Source organism: Carcharodon carcharias, chromosome 8 (genome assembly GCF_017639515.1).
Source record: "Carcharodon carcharias isolate sCarCar2 chromosome 8, sCarCar2.pri, whole genome shotgun sequence".
Classification (NCBI taxonomy): Eukaryota; Metazoa; Chordata; class Chondrichthyes; order Lamniformes; family Lamnidae; genus Carcharodon; species Carcharodon carcharias.
The window spans coordinates 76,386,037-76,401,400 of record NC_054474.1 but is presented as its reverse complement, the minus strand read 5'-3'; positions in this window follow the sequence as shown (position 1 = coordinate 76,401,400).

Sequence of the window (15,364 nt, the reverse complement as noted above, 5' to 3'; positions counted from 1 at the left end):
AGTAACTTGTTAACTGAATCCTGGAACTGGTTGTTTCAAAGATGTGACCGCTTTCTGCAGTTCTCAGTATCATGTTTGATTGGCTAAAAATTAAGGATGTTAATAAAAACAAAGGATGTTGTCCAGCCTGAGTGCTCAACATGCTTTCTGCTGATTTAGTTTTTTTAAGGTGTAAATATTGAAGTGCTTGTAAGATTTTTAGATCTGTTGGATTCACTCCAGCATCTTTCAAGGTAAAGATAGCTATTGCAATGTAGTGTTGACAGGTCGCCCTTAATTGGGATAGACGTATCTCACTAGACTCAGTAGCCTTCTACTCAGGGATTTAAGATAAATACTACTTTAAATATTGATGGATATCTTAAATATCTCTGTGACATTAATAAGACTTGGATTTTCTATTAGAAACAAGATTATACTTACTTTTCTTAGAACTAGCAATGTTGTGACTACTTTCAAAAGTAGATTGCCTTTTCAGTTCTTTAATAAACTTGTATATAATTTAGAAAATATATTGTCTCAAAGTTTTTTGTTTACAAACTTGAAAACCCAACTTTCATACACTCTTCAATGGAGAGGTGCATTGTTGAGGAGAGATGCCCAGACCCTTATAATATCTGGGTTGTTATAATCTAGCTAAAATTAGTTTAAAAAGCTATCTGGAGGATGGTAATATTCTCTGGTAGTTCCTTTTCTTCAGGGATAGTTAGATCAGTTCTTCAGTCCCATTTAAGTGTCTGTGGGGTCTGTCTTCCTCAAGGTTAAGTGACAGTGATCATCCGAAGAGTAGACCTGATCCGGAGTAGTCCCAAAAAGGGGCTAGGATTATAATCCACTTCAGGTTATGGTACAAGGAGCACATCCTGCTCTTTATCAATGGTGGAGGAGTTTTAATCTCCACCCGAACCAGAACGCACAGACCAAAGGAGCTCTGCACCCATGTGCCAACATGTCTGCGTAAAGTCCCACTTGCCAACCAGGTAACTTCCACACTGCAATAGACCTGACACCCCCTCTGCTCTTTTACAGTTTTCTTTATTTTAACCCTTACCTATCCTCTTCATAAAATTGCTCCTATAAGTTAAACCTCAGGGGAATTACATCACAAAGTCTGAATTTATAAACATATTTTGCTTTATTTGCAGGAAACAATGTCATTAAAAAACTGAGAATTGTACATCATATTTGAAAATTTCACATGTGCAAGTGTATGTCACATTTGTACTTGACTGGCTCAAATATTATATTCATGAAAAAAGACCAAACCACAGTTGACTGAACCATACTGATTACTCAAAATATTACTGAGCAGTGTGTAAGCTGACATTCACCTTCATCACTCAGGATAGTGTATGTGGCTAAAAATTACAACAAAGCAAATATATTAAGAACACAAATCAGTAAATTTAAAACTCAGTCATTCAGACTTAGAAATAGTTTGAAACATGGAACATTTCCTTTTTACCTGAGCTGTTGGAAGTATAAGACATGTGTTTCACAGGCTTTCGAAAAGGAATTGGATAAGCACCTGAAAGGAGAAAAAAAATTGCAGGTCTGCAAGGGAAGGACAAGGGAGTGAGACCAGCTAAACTGTACTTGCAAAGAGCTGGCATAGGCTTGATGGGTTGACTGGCCTCACTATGTTGTAACCATTCTATGATTCTATTAATAATGTAAATAATTATGAAGAAGATGTTTTGAAAGGCAAGAAAAAGTATCTTGAGCAAATTTTGTAAAATTTTGTAAAATAGTATCACAAATATTCTACCAACAAGGCCAAAGTTCCAAACAAGTCATTTTTTTTTTAAAAAAGATTTATATCCGTTTAATTTTCCACAATAGAAAACATGAAACAAAAAAATTACATTTTTCTCCAGTCAGCTTTTGCTCAGGTCTGTACTTCCATTACTCTTCTCTGCAGGGGAGAGGGAGATCAGAAGAGGGGGCTGTTGCTGGTAGTGTGCCAGTGGTGGTGAATCCCTTTACAGGCTCAGCTGGTCCTTTCCCAGTGTCTCCTCTTGGAATTGTACTTGATCTTGTTGCCGGTTTTCATGCGGATTCATGTGGAATTGGTTGGTTTTGCTTCATCTTCTTGGTGTGGAATCACTTGATCCTGAAGGTTTTGTGGGATAGCATGGCCGAACCTCCACTCTGGCTGCCTCAATGGTGAAAAAAGCTCCACCAAGTCATATTGGACTCAAAACATTAGTTCTATTTTTCTCTCCACAGATGCTGCCAGACCTAAGTTTATCCAGCACTTTGTTTTATGTTATGCCTGTCTCTTTCAATATTAGCAAACTGAGTAATTTGTGATATGCTACTTGAATAAATTTGTGACTAAGTGTGGCTGATCCACCATTGTGTTTCACATGACGAGTCTTGGGTTGCACCAGGATCTTCAATAACAAACAGGAAGTGGATGTATCAGGGCGGGGAGTCTGGTTAGACTGAGTGCAATATAAAGGTGTAATGAGTTGCAATTATGTAATCAGAGCCTAATCAACACAGCCAGCAGGTTATATGGGTGAGGGTTGGGGAGACAGTGTTGATTGAGTTGGGGAAACAGGTGGTTGCTCTGTGAGAGAGGTGTAAAGACATATGCTGGCAGCCATATCATGAGCCAGTGGAATAGCAAGTGTGATACAGGCATTGGTGGATGTTACTTAAAATATACTTTGACTGTATTTTGAAGTTATCTTTAACAAAAATTTAGAAAGGGCAGTGAGAGGTGTAGATGAAGTAGAGGCCAGTGGGAACAAGTTGGAACTAATTTAATAATTTTGGAGGGGAGGCAGGAGATAAAAGGCAGAAAGACTCTAGAAAAGCAGGAAACATTATATTTAAATAAAAACAAAAAAAACTGTGGATGCTGGAAATCCAAAACAAAAACAGAATTACCTGGAAAAACTCAGCAGGTCTGGCAGCATCGGCGGAGAAGAAAAGAGTTGACGTTTCGAGTCCTCATGACACTTCGACAGAACTTGAGTTCGAGTCCAAGAAAGAGTTGAAATATAAGCTGGTTTAAGGTGTGTGTGTGTGGGGGGCAGAGAGATAGAGAGAGAGAGAGAGAGGTGGGGGGGGTGTGGTTGTAGGGACAAACAAGCAGTGATAGAAGCAGATCATCAAAAGATGTCAACGACAATAGTACAATAGAACACATAGGTGTTAAAGTTAAAGTTGGTGATATTATCTAAACGAATATGCTAATTAAGAATGGATGGTAGGGCACTCAAGGTATAGCTCTAGTGGGGTTTTTTTTATAAAGATTTTCCTTTTCCCACCTATTTCCATTATATAAAAAAAAACCCCACTAGAGCTATACCTTGAGTGCCCTACCATCCATTCTTAATTAGCACATTCGTTTAGATAATATCACCAACTTTAACACCTATGTGTTCTATTGTACTATTGTCGTTGACATCTTTTGATGATCTGCTTCTATCACTGCTTGTTTGTCCCTACAACCACACCCCCCACCCCCCCCCCCAACCCGGCACCTCTCTCTCTCTCCGCCCCCCACACACACACCTTAAACCAGCTTATATTTCAACTCTTTCTTGGACTCGAACTCAAGTTCTGTCGAAGGGTCATGAGGACTCGAAACGTCAACTCTTTTCTTCTCCGCCGATGCTGCCAGACAAACATATTTACCTTTTTAAACTGTAAAAGGGAGTAAATAAAAATTTACTTGAAGACAAAGCAAGCTGATGGGTGAAGTCTTTAAATATTTCCAAAAATTTGGAGAACCGGAGGTTTGGATGCTCTATTAAATGCTAAAGTGTGCAACTACAGAAGCCAAGTGGTTATGATACTGGGTTTGTAACCCCAAGATCAAGAGTTCAAATCTCACAATGGCAAACTATGAAACTATGTAACTTCATCTGAAACAGATGGAAACGGGTTTGTACTCGAAAGAGTTACAGAAGTGGCTGCATGACAGGTAGCTTAAAAATGGGAGGCCTTATTGCAATGCCACCTAGCAGCATTGCACAATGGTAATGTCCAAATAAGGAATGTGTGACACTGGTTCAAGCAAAAGGAAACTGTCATGTTTTGGGTTCAGTGGTACTACGGTAAGAACAATTCATGCTTGAACTATCAGCCTATCCTTGAGTAATATTATGGAATCATATTACTAAAATAAGTTTTGGTAAGATATCTAACCTTTTCTTTCAGATTCTGGCCTACCTGGTTTGTATTCTAGCAACTTTTGTTTTTAATTTGTGATGTTCATAGTTTCAAGTACAAACTAGTTTTTAAATGTCACTTGTAACAATAGTGAAATTAATAGTAAAAAAAATCCTACATCAAATATTGACAGCTTTGTTATAATAGAAATGGTAATTAATTACATTTTATACAATGATACCTGAGAAAATGTCATCATTCCATGTGAAGCAGCTGCGGTTGAATTGTTAAGGATGAAGAGTCAAGATGACATTGGGAAAGTGGGGGTTAAAAAAAATGCAGAACTAACAAATTGATCATTACTGTGCTTGGACTAATAATACCCAATTACCCAATTGGATAAATGCACTTTAAGTACTTATAATTACAATCTATTCTCTTCACAGAACAAGGGTACTAGGTGCACTCAAAGACAAGTAGATCTGTTGATAAGGAAGCACAGGATGCGGCATTATGTACTGGCACGGAAGGGGTAATGGTGACAGGAATTAACGAAGTCCATGTGGTACAGGGTAGAGGCCCAATATGCTGTGCCCATAGAAGTGATCTTCGTAGTGTGGAGAAAGCAAACATCAGGACATACCATTGCTATTTGCCCACCAGAAATGTTATGGAGCATTTGTTGTCTATTATTAAGCATATGACAACATAGATGGTATCTGCAGTGCAAACCTCACTTATGGGCATAGTGTCATTCTTCAAGAATTCTGCAATGACTTTGAAATCCAAACTCCAAGGCCAGCTTTAATTCACTTAAGTGCATTCAGACAACAATACAAGAGCAATTTCCAAAGCCTGATTCATTCTAAAACTTTTTCGATGCTCCCATAGAAGAGGAGGTGCTCTCCAGAAGTAACAAGTCTAAATGCAAAGAAGCAATTGATCGACAAGTTAGCAACAGTGCAATTCTTTCACTCACTCTGGTAGTCGGCCCTGCCTCTGATATCACTGAACCAACAGCAACAGGAACCTCTAGTGCCGAGGCAGGTCCATTAAGAATAAATTACTGCGCTGTAGAGATGAAGAGGCTTATTTTGCTTAAAGGATTAAAATAGGCACTAAATGGATGCTGTGATAATAAGAAATGGTTGTTTGAAAGTGTGGATTTAGCATGCAATTTTCAGGCTAATTGAAGATAACCATGATTTAAATGTGCCTGGAGTTGCTGAAATTATAACTGAAGGTTCATCACACACACACTCAATTTTCTTGGAGTTCCATATGTAACCCACACTCACCTACCTCCACTGTAGGTGTGGAGTGTGCTGATTGGGAGAGAAACCAACATGGAAGGATGTCTCAAAAACCTAGAGAGAGAGAGCACTTAGGTTCCTTGATGGGAGGTTCTGCTGGAGGAGGTAGACAGTGGTGGGGGGCAGGAGGCCACAAAAGCTACTTGTGCAACACACGTGGGAGGAGATTGCTCTAGCCCAGGATGTGGCTTCAGTGCTGCAAGAAATTTAATGACTTGACACAAGTAGTCAAGGTAAGATTCCATCTCATTAACATGCTTCTCAATAATTGCACAATCTCAACACAATTCATCCACCATCTAATTATACACTGACACTCATGTACCTACACTTTTGTATCCTTCACAGACACCATTCGTACCTCAGACGCACCTCACAGCTCTTCAAACATGTGAGACATCACATACTCAAATACACCTGTCAATATGCTCATTCACAATCACCACTCTTTCTCTTCCAGGTCAAGATAGCACAAAAGGTGGCAGCAGGGCCTGACTGGGGGACGTCAACTGGGTCTGCATGAAATTACTCTCCTTGGGGATGCAGTATTGGCCATGATCAGGAGGGGAGTGGGAGATGCCATGGCCAGAGGCAGAGCAGGGGGCATGTCAACTTGAATTTCCTTACAGGCGCACAACTATACCTGATCGCAAATCATCCAAAACCATCCTCAACCTCAAAGTTTCACATGATTTCATCAAATATATCTTACAATAGTGGCTGCCCGCACTGCACCTTAATCCTTCCAGCTTTATTTTGTTCACTCCCATGAACAAGATCCACCTCACATGCCCAGACCTAATTCAAGATGAGCAACAGTCACCAAAGCCCTCCCAAATTTCTCCCCCCTGCCCTAAACCTAGTGGACAAGCAGGAGGAGCGTGAGGAAGAAGGCACTGCATCAGTGGCTACCACTGTTAAAGGCACCAGCACAGAAACCAGCACCTCCCATAGAGGTTAGGTTAGAAGAGGGACCCTCACAGTGGAATGCGCTGGGCACAAGTGGAGACCAACATTAGCATCTAATGAGTGAGGTCACAGCTTCTATCACAGTCCATCTTGCCTGGTCTGGGATGAGCAGACATTTCCCCCAACTAAATAATGAGAAAGAACAAAGCCATTGTGTTCAGTCCATGCCACAAATTCCATTCCGTGCCACAAATTCCACTCCCTAGCCACCAACATCCCTCCCTGAAAACTATGAGGCTGAACCAGACTATAACATTGGTGTCATATTTGACCTCAAGGTGAACTACTGAACACACATAATGGCCACCACTAAGACAAACTCTTTCCACCTCTACAACATCATTTGGCTCTGCTCTGCCAACAGCTCATCTGATACCAAAGCATATCTTTGTTACCTCCAGACTTGACTATCCCAACACACTGCTGGCTGGCCCCTCATAATCTACACTCCATAAACTTGAGGTCATCCAAAACTCTGCTGTCCGTGTCCTATTTCAGTCAAATGCTGCCTTGATGTCAAGGGCAGTCACACTCATCTCACCTCTGTCAAAAGAGCTGAATTCCAATGTTTGGATCAAGACTGTGATGAGTTCTGGAGGTGAGAAGTCTTGACAGAACCCAAATTGACCATCAGTGAGGAGGTTCTTGATGACTAAGCGCTGCTATTGACAATCTATTTCAATGGCTTAGATGAAAGGATTGAGTGTAATGTATCCAAGCTTGATGATAATACAAAGCTAGCTGGGGAAGTAACAAAACAAGCAGCACAAGTAAGCCATTTGGCCCCTTGAGCTTGCTCCACCATTTAATAAGATCATGGCTTATCTGATAGTAACCTCAAATCTGTATCCCAGCTACCCATCACCCCCTTGCTTACCAAGAATCTATCCACTTCTGCCTTAAAAATATTCAAAGACTCTGCTTCCACCTTTTCAGGAAGAAAGTTCCAAAGACACATGACCCTCTGAGAAAAAAATTTGCTTCATCTCTGTCCTCTTACTCCTCTAAACTCCAGCAGATACAAGCCCAGCCTGTCCAACATTCCTTTATAAGACAACATCTCCATTCCAGGTATTAGTCTGGTAAACTTTCTCTGAACTGATGCTAATGCATTTACATCCTTCCTTAAATAATGTGACCAATGCTGTACACAGTACTCCAGATATGGTCCCACTAGTACTCTTTATAACTGAAGCATAAACTCCCTACCTTTGTATTCAATTCCCTTTGTGATAAATGATAACATTCTATTAGTTTTCCTAATTACTTACTACACCAGTATACTAGCCTTTTGCGATTCCTGCACTCAGACACCCAGATTTCTTTGCATCTCAGAGCTCTGCAATCTCTCACCATTTAGATAATATGCCTCTTTTATTCTTCCTACCAAAATGGACAATTTCACCTTTGCCCACATTGTACTCCATTTGTCAGATCTTTGTCCACTCACAACTTATCTATATCTTTTTGTAGCTTCCTTATGTCCTCTTGACAACTTACTTTCCTACCTATCTTTGTGTCATCAGCAAATTTGGCAACCGTACCATCGGTCCCTTCAGCCAAATCATTTTAAAAAAGCGTTGAGGTCCCAGCACTGGTCCCTGTGGCACATCGCTTGTTACATCTTGCCAACCTGTAAAAGACCCATTTATGCCTACCCTCTGCTTGGGGTTAGCCAACCAATCTTCCAATCTTTTATTTTACGCAATAATCTTTGATGTGGCACTATCAAATGCTTTCTAGAAATCTAAGTACAGTACATCCACAGGTTCTCCTTTATCCACAGCACAAGTTACTTCCTCAGAACTCCAATAAGTTGGTTAAAAATGATTTCCCTTTCACAAAACCATGTTGACTCCACCTGATTACCTTGAACTTATCCAAGTGCCCTGCTATAGCTTCTTTAATAATGGCTACAAACATTATCCCTATAATGGATGTTAAGCTAACTGGCCTGTAGTTTCTCACTTTGTCTCCTTCCCTTTTTGAATAATGGAGTTACATTTGCTATCTTCCAATCTAATGGGACCTTCCCCGAATTTATGGAGTTTTGGAAAGTTAAAACCAATGCATCAACTATCTCACTGGCCACTTCTTTTAAGACCCTAGGATGAAGTCCATAAGGACCCAGGTACTTGTCAGCCCACAGCTCCAACAATTTAATCTGTACTTCTCTGGTGATTGTAATGTTCCTGACTTCCTCCCTACCTTCCATTTCCTGATTTATAGCTGCTTCTGGAATATTAATTGTATCCTCTATGGTGAAGACTGATGCAAAATACCTGTTCAATTCATCTGCCATTTCCTTGTTTTCCATTGTCAGTTCTTCAGACTTACTTTCTTTAGGATTAATGCTCACTTTGTTAACTCATTTCTTTTTTAAAATATTTATAGAAACTATCTGTTCTCATATTTCTGGCTAGCTTTCTCCTGTACTATAATTTTTCCCTCCTTATTAATCTTTTATCATCCTTTGCTGTTCCTTATATTCTGTCCAATCTTCTGGCTTTCCACCTACCTTTGCACAATTAAAGTATGTAAGTTTGATACAATTTTTAACCTTTCTAGTTAACCACAGATGGTGTGTCCGTCCCTTGGACTTTTTCTCACTCGATGGAATGTACCTATTCTGTGTATTCTGAAATATCCCCTTAAAATGTTTGCCACTGCACCTCTTGACCTATCCCTTAACCTAATTTGCAAATTCACTTTAGCCATCTCTGCTTTCATGCCCTGATAATTGCCCTTATTTATGTTTAAAAACAGTTTCAGACCCACTCCTCTCTCCCTAAAACTGAATGTAACATTCAATCATATCTTAGTCGCTGCTACCTACGAGCACCTTCAGTGAGGTCATTAATTAATCATATCTTGTTGCACAATACCAGGTCTAGTATAAGCCTGCTCTCTGGTTGGCTCCAGAACATGCTGTTCTAAGAAACTTTCTATGGCCTCCTCATCTAGGCTACCTTTACCCATTTGAAATTTCCAGTTTATATGTAGATTAAGATCTCCCATGATAATTGCCATGCTTTTCTGACAAGCTCCCATTATTTCTTCCTCCATGCTCCATCCTAACAAGTGGTTACTATAAGGGGGCCTGTACACGTCTCCCACAAGTAACTTCTTGCCTTTAGCATTTCTCATCTCTACTGAAACCGGTAGAAACATCCTGGTTTCCTGAACTTAGGTCATTCCCCTCTATTGTGCTAATATCATCATTAACTAACACAGCCACCCCGCCACTAATTTCTTGCTTCCTGTCGTTCCTAAATGTCCTATACCTTTTAATATTCAGGTGCCAATCCATATCCTCTGCAGCGGTGTCTCTGTAATGGCTTTCAAATCGTACTTATTTATTTCTACGTGCATTGTCAGTTCATCTGTTTTCTTTCGAATGCTTCATGCATTCAGATACAGAGCCTTTAGTTTTACCCTTTTATTCTTTTTATAACCTCTAGTCTCATCTATTGATCTACTGTTAGAGAGTACAAATCTATCTCTTCCTATCACAGTCTGTTTTTCATTTCCCATAATATCACCTCTCTTTTGCCTCGTCTCTACTCTTTGATTTACTATATCTTCCCAAGTTTGTACGCTTGCCCCCACTACTTAGTTTTAAACTTTCTCTATTTCTCCAGTTATGCAGCTCACAAGAACACCAGTCACAGCATGGTTAAGGTGTAGACCATCCCAACGGTACAGATCCCACATTCCCCAGTATTAGTGCCAGTGCCCCACAAGCCGGAACCCACTTCTCCCACACCAGGTTTTGAGCGAAGCATTCATCTCCATAATCTGATTTGTGCTATGCCAATTTGCACATGGCTCAGGTAATAATCCAGAGATTATAACCTTTGAGGTTCTGCTTCTTAATTTGGTTGCAAACTCCTCATACTGACTATGCAGAACTGTTACGTTTTAATACTGGTACTGCCGATAACTTTTCAAAGATGAATCAATACCCACATAGGCACGGAGGTGATTGAACATTGCAGCTTCCGTTTTATTTTACTTCAGCAACCGAACTAACAAACATAATAGATTCTGCAATCCCATAATGCACTGGCTTGCAAAGCACAACAAGCTAAACAACACATACAGTAGATAACATATTCCTACTCCCTTATTGAAAATGTCAGTTTAACAAAACATTTTCTAAACTAAGGAAAGAGGGTAGACTACCCGTATTCCTGGCTGACCCCTGGGGATTATCCTGCCTCAAAAAAAAACATGGATTTGCCTCAACTGTAACCTAGACGTTCATGAGGTCTTCTCTCCCAGTGTGGGTTATGGTGGACTCCTGGTGCTTTTACAGAGTAATGTTAATTGGACACTGATGACAAATTTGGACTTGTAGCAGAATCTGAACATGTGTCTAACGCAGGCGAAGGTGAAATGGCTTTAACTTAAGTCAAGCTAGACTGAGGAGGCGAGACTGGAGTTGGCATTCCTTGATTTGGAGATGGCTCACTTGAAGTGGTGAAATCAGGCTCTTCCATAAGAGGTGTATCCTTAGATGGTGCTTGACATAGCAACAGTTGGTCAAAATGTCTCCACCAGGTGAGACCATTCACAGTTTGGACTGTGTGCGAAACAGGTCCTGTCTGAGCAATCACAGTAGCAGGAACCTATTTAGCTCCAGCAGCATGATTATGAGCTGGAGCTTCTTGCTCAGAACAGAAAATTCTTGGCTTGGACCTTTGGTGTTCTAGTCTTCACTTGGTTGTGCTGTTGATCTTGCACAACTTGTTGTGCTTCTGTTGGTTTCAGCAGATCAAAGCAAGTGCACAGTTGTCATCCCATTAGTAGGAATGCTGGAGATGCTTTAGTCATAGCATATGGCGTGTTTCGGTATGTCAACAGAAATGCGTCCAGACACTTTTTTGAATGGACGAATGTCCTTGTGCCAATCTTAAAGCGTGTTTCATGGTTTCAACAAATTTCTCTGTGAGTCCATTGGTGGATGGGTGGTATGGTGCTGAGGTGATGTGATGTGATGAATTCCGTTACTTCTCAAAAAATTCTCAAACTCCTGCTATACAAACTGAGGTCCATTTTCAGTCACAAGTTGTTCTGGTAACCCGTAACAATTGAACATTTCTTTTAGCCTTTAAATTGTACTCAGCAGTAGTAGAGGACATCACTGAAACTTCTGGCCATTTGGAATGAGCATCCACAACCACCGTGAGCTTTGTTCCTTCAAATGGACCAGTGAAATCAATGTGGATGCGCTGCCATGGATTTTCCGGCCAATCCTATGGATGGAGGGGTGTCAACTGAGGCACGTTTCTCACACTTTGAACTGAACAACAAGATCTTGCCTTGGCTTCAATGTCTTGGTCCAGGCCAGGTCACCAAAAGTAGCTCCTTGCCATCTCTCTCGTGAATGATTCTAGTGTCCAGAATGCAGTTGGTCCAACACAGGTTTCCTCAATGTTGGTGGAACAATAACTCACATGCCCCAAAGCAAACATCCTGAAGTGACTGATAACTCCATCCTCCTGGAAACATAAGAATGCAGGTCAGATGAGACTTGGAGGTTTGCCATGCATCACAAGGTCCATGATCTTGGACAATGTTGGGTCCACCCAAATGGCCTTCTGGATTTGGGCTGGAGTGATGGGTGTGTTCTCCACACATGCAAAGTTGAAGATGCCTTTCTGAGCAATGTCTGACTCAAAAGACCATCCGCATTGCCATGCAAAGTAGATTTTCAATATTTGATGTCATATGTGTGAGCGCTCAACATCAATGCTGCATCCTGCCTACAGCTAAAGGTGGGATGCCTGTGTGTGAACAAAATATTGATTTGAGTGGCCAATGATCAGTTAGCAGCGTAAATTTCCATCCAAATGGGTACTGGTGGAATGTCTGGATTCTGAAAATGATTCCCAGTGCCTCAGAATCTCAGTGCAGAAGAGGCTCTTTGGCCCATCAAGTCTGCACTGACACGTGAGAAACACCTGACCTACCTACCTACCTAATCCCATTTATCAGCATTTGGCCCATAGCCTTGAATGTTATGAAATGCCAAGTCCTCATCCAGGTACTTTTTAAAATGATGTGAGGCAACCCGCCTCCACCACCCTCCCAGGCAGCGCACTCCAGACTGTCACCACCCTCTGGGTAAAAAGGTTTTTCCTCACACCCCCCTAAACCTCCTGCCCCTCACTTTGAACTTGTGTCCCCTCATGACTGGCCTTCAACTAAGGCGAACCGCTGCTCCCTATCTGACCTGTCCATGCCCCTCAATCTTGTACACATCGATCAGGTCGCCCCTCAGTCTTCTCTGCTCCAATGAAAACAACCCAAGTCTATCCAACCTCTCTTCATAACTTAAATGTTTCATCCCAGGCAACATCCCAGTGAATCTCCTCTGCACCCCCTCCAGTGCAACCACATCCTTCCTATAATGTGGTGACCAGAACTGCACACAGTACTCCAGTTGTGGCCTCACCAAGGTTCTATACAACTCCAACATGACCTCCCTACTTTTGTAATCTATGCCTCGATTGATAAAGGCAAGTGTCCCATATGCCTTTTTCACCACCCCACTAAACATGCCCCTCTGCCTTCAGAGATCTATGGACACAAATGCCAATGTCCCTTTGTTCCTCAGAACTTCCTAGTGTAATGTCATTCATTGAATACTTCCTTGTCAAATTATTCCTTCCAAAGTGTATCACCTCACATTTCAGGGTTAAATTCCATCTGCCACTTATCTGCTCATTTGACCATCCCGCCTATATCTCCCTGTAGCCCAAGACACTCAACCTCACTGTTAACCACCCAGCCAATCTGTGTCATCTGCAAACTTCCTAATCCTACCCCCTGCATAGTCATCTATGTTTATATAAATGAGGAATAATAGGGAACCCAGCACAGATCCCTGTGGTATGTCACTAGCTTCCAGTCACTAAAGCAGCCTTCTGTCATCATCCTCTCTCTCCTACAACTAAGCCAATTTTGAATCCACCTTATCAAATTACCCTGTATCCCATGTGCATCTGCCTTCTTTATAAGTCTCCCAAGTGGGACCTTGTCAAAGACTTTGCTGAAATCCATATATACTACATCAACTGCACTACCCTCATCTACACACCTGGTCACCTCCTTAAAAAATTAAATCAAATTTGTTAGGTGTGACCTCCCTCTGACAAAGCCATGCTGACTATCCCTGAGCAAACCTTGCCTCTCCAAGTGGAGATGGATTCTCTCCTTCAGAATTTTCTCCAGAAGTTTTCCTACCACTGACATGAGACTCACTGGCCTGTAGTTGCCTGGCTTATCTCTACAACCCTTCTTAAATAGCAGAACCACATTAGCTGTTCTTCAGCCCTCTGGCACCTCCCCCATGGCCAGAAAGGAATTAAAAATTTGGGTCAGAGCTCCTGCTATCTCCTCCCTTGCCTCCCTCAGCAGCCTGGGACACAAATCATCCAGACCTGGAGATTTGTCCACTATTAAACCTGCCAACACCTCCAATACCTTGTCATTCCCTATATCAATTTGCTCAAGAACCTCGTAGTCTCTCTCCCCAAGTTCCATACCTTCATCCTCATTTTCTTGGGTGAAGACGGATGTGAAGTATTCATTCAACACTCTACCAATGTCCTCTGACTCCACCCATAGATTGCCCCATTGGTCCCTAATGGACCCTACTCTTTCTCTCGTTATCCTCTTCCCATTGATATACTTATAGAATATCTTGGGATTTTCCGTACTTTTACCAACCGGAGCTTTCTCATATCCCCTCTTTGCTCTCTTAGTTGCTTTCTTAAGCTCCACCCTGCACTTTCTGTACCCAACTAATGCCTCCGCTGATTTGCTCCCCTTGTACCTGCTAAAAGCCTCTCTTTTCCTTCTCATGTTTGATTTGCGTGTATTGGCTCTCTGCTTTGCTTAAAGTCATTGAAGTGAATGCTGTGGGCCTCTCCTCACCTGAGGACATTGTGAAACAATGGCCCCAACTCAATAAGGCAATGCAGCACATGCAAGTTGTAGAGATAAGGAGGGGTCAAAATGTGTCAGTACCTCAGAATCTGTCAGCACCGTTTTAGCCTTCTTGAACACAGCATCGCTGGCTTCTGTCCATCCTCAGGCTTTGTTCTCGTACAGAAGCTCAGGCAGGGATTTTAGCAGAGTTGGCAGCTGTGGAATAAATCTCCTGTAACAATTCAGCAGCCTTAAGAACGAGCGAAGCTGACTTATATTCTGAGGAGCTGGAGCGTCCAAAATAGCATAGACCTTGGAGGGTGCTTTGTGAAGCCTAACAGCATCAATGATGTGCCCCAAATATTCCACAAAAGGCTGGAAAAACTCACATTTGTCTTTGTGAACCCATAGGCCATACTCCTCTAGCCTTTGTAGGGTGGCATCCAAGTTCTTGAAATGATCCTCATCAGTATTGCTCGTTCCTAAGATTTTGTCAAGGTAGCACTGAACCCCAGGCAAGCCACTCAGGATCTGGTCCATGGTGCTCTGAAACAAGGCTGGAGCTGATGTTATTCCAAAAGGCAAACAGCAATATCTGTACAGTCCCTTGTGTATTGTTATGCTAAAATATTCTTGTGACTTATCATCAACATGCATTTGTAAGTAGGCCTGAAATAGATCTAGTTTGCTGAATTTCTGTCCACCAGCCAGGCCACAATATGAGGAAGTGGATATTGTTCAGCGCACAACACAGGGTTAACGGTAACCTCAATCTCCACAGATGTGTATGAACTATCTTTCTTGAGCACTGGAATAATGGGTGTTGCCCATTTGCTATGGGAGACAGGTACCAAGATTCCTATCTTGACCAGATGCTCCAGATCAGCTTTGACTTTTGGTCATATGGCATAAGGCATGGTTCTCGCCTTCAAAAATTTTGGTTGAGAGTTAGCTTTGATATTCAATTTTACAGTAATTCCCTTCATGCTTCCCAAATCTCCTTCAAAAAAATACAG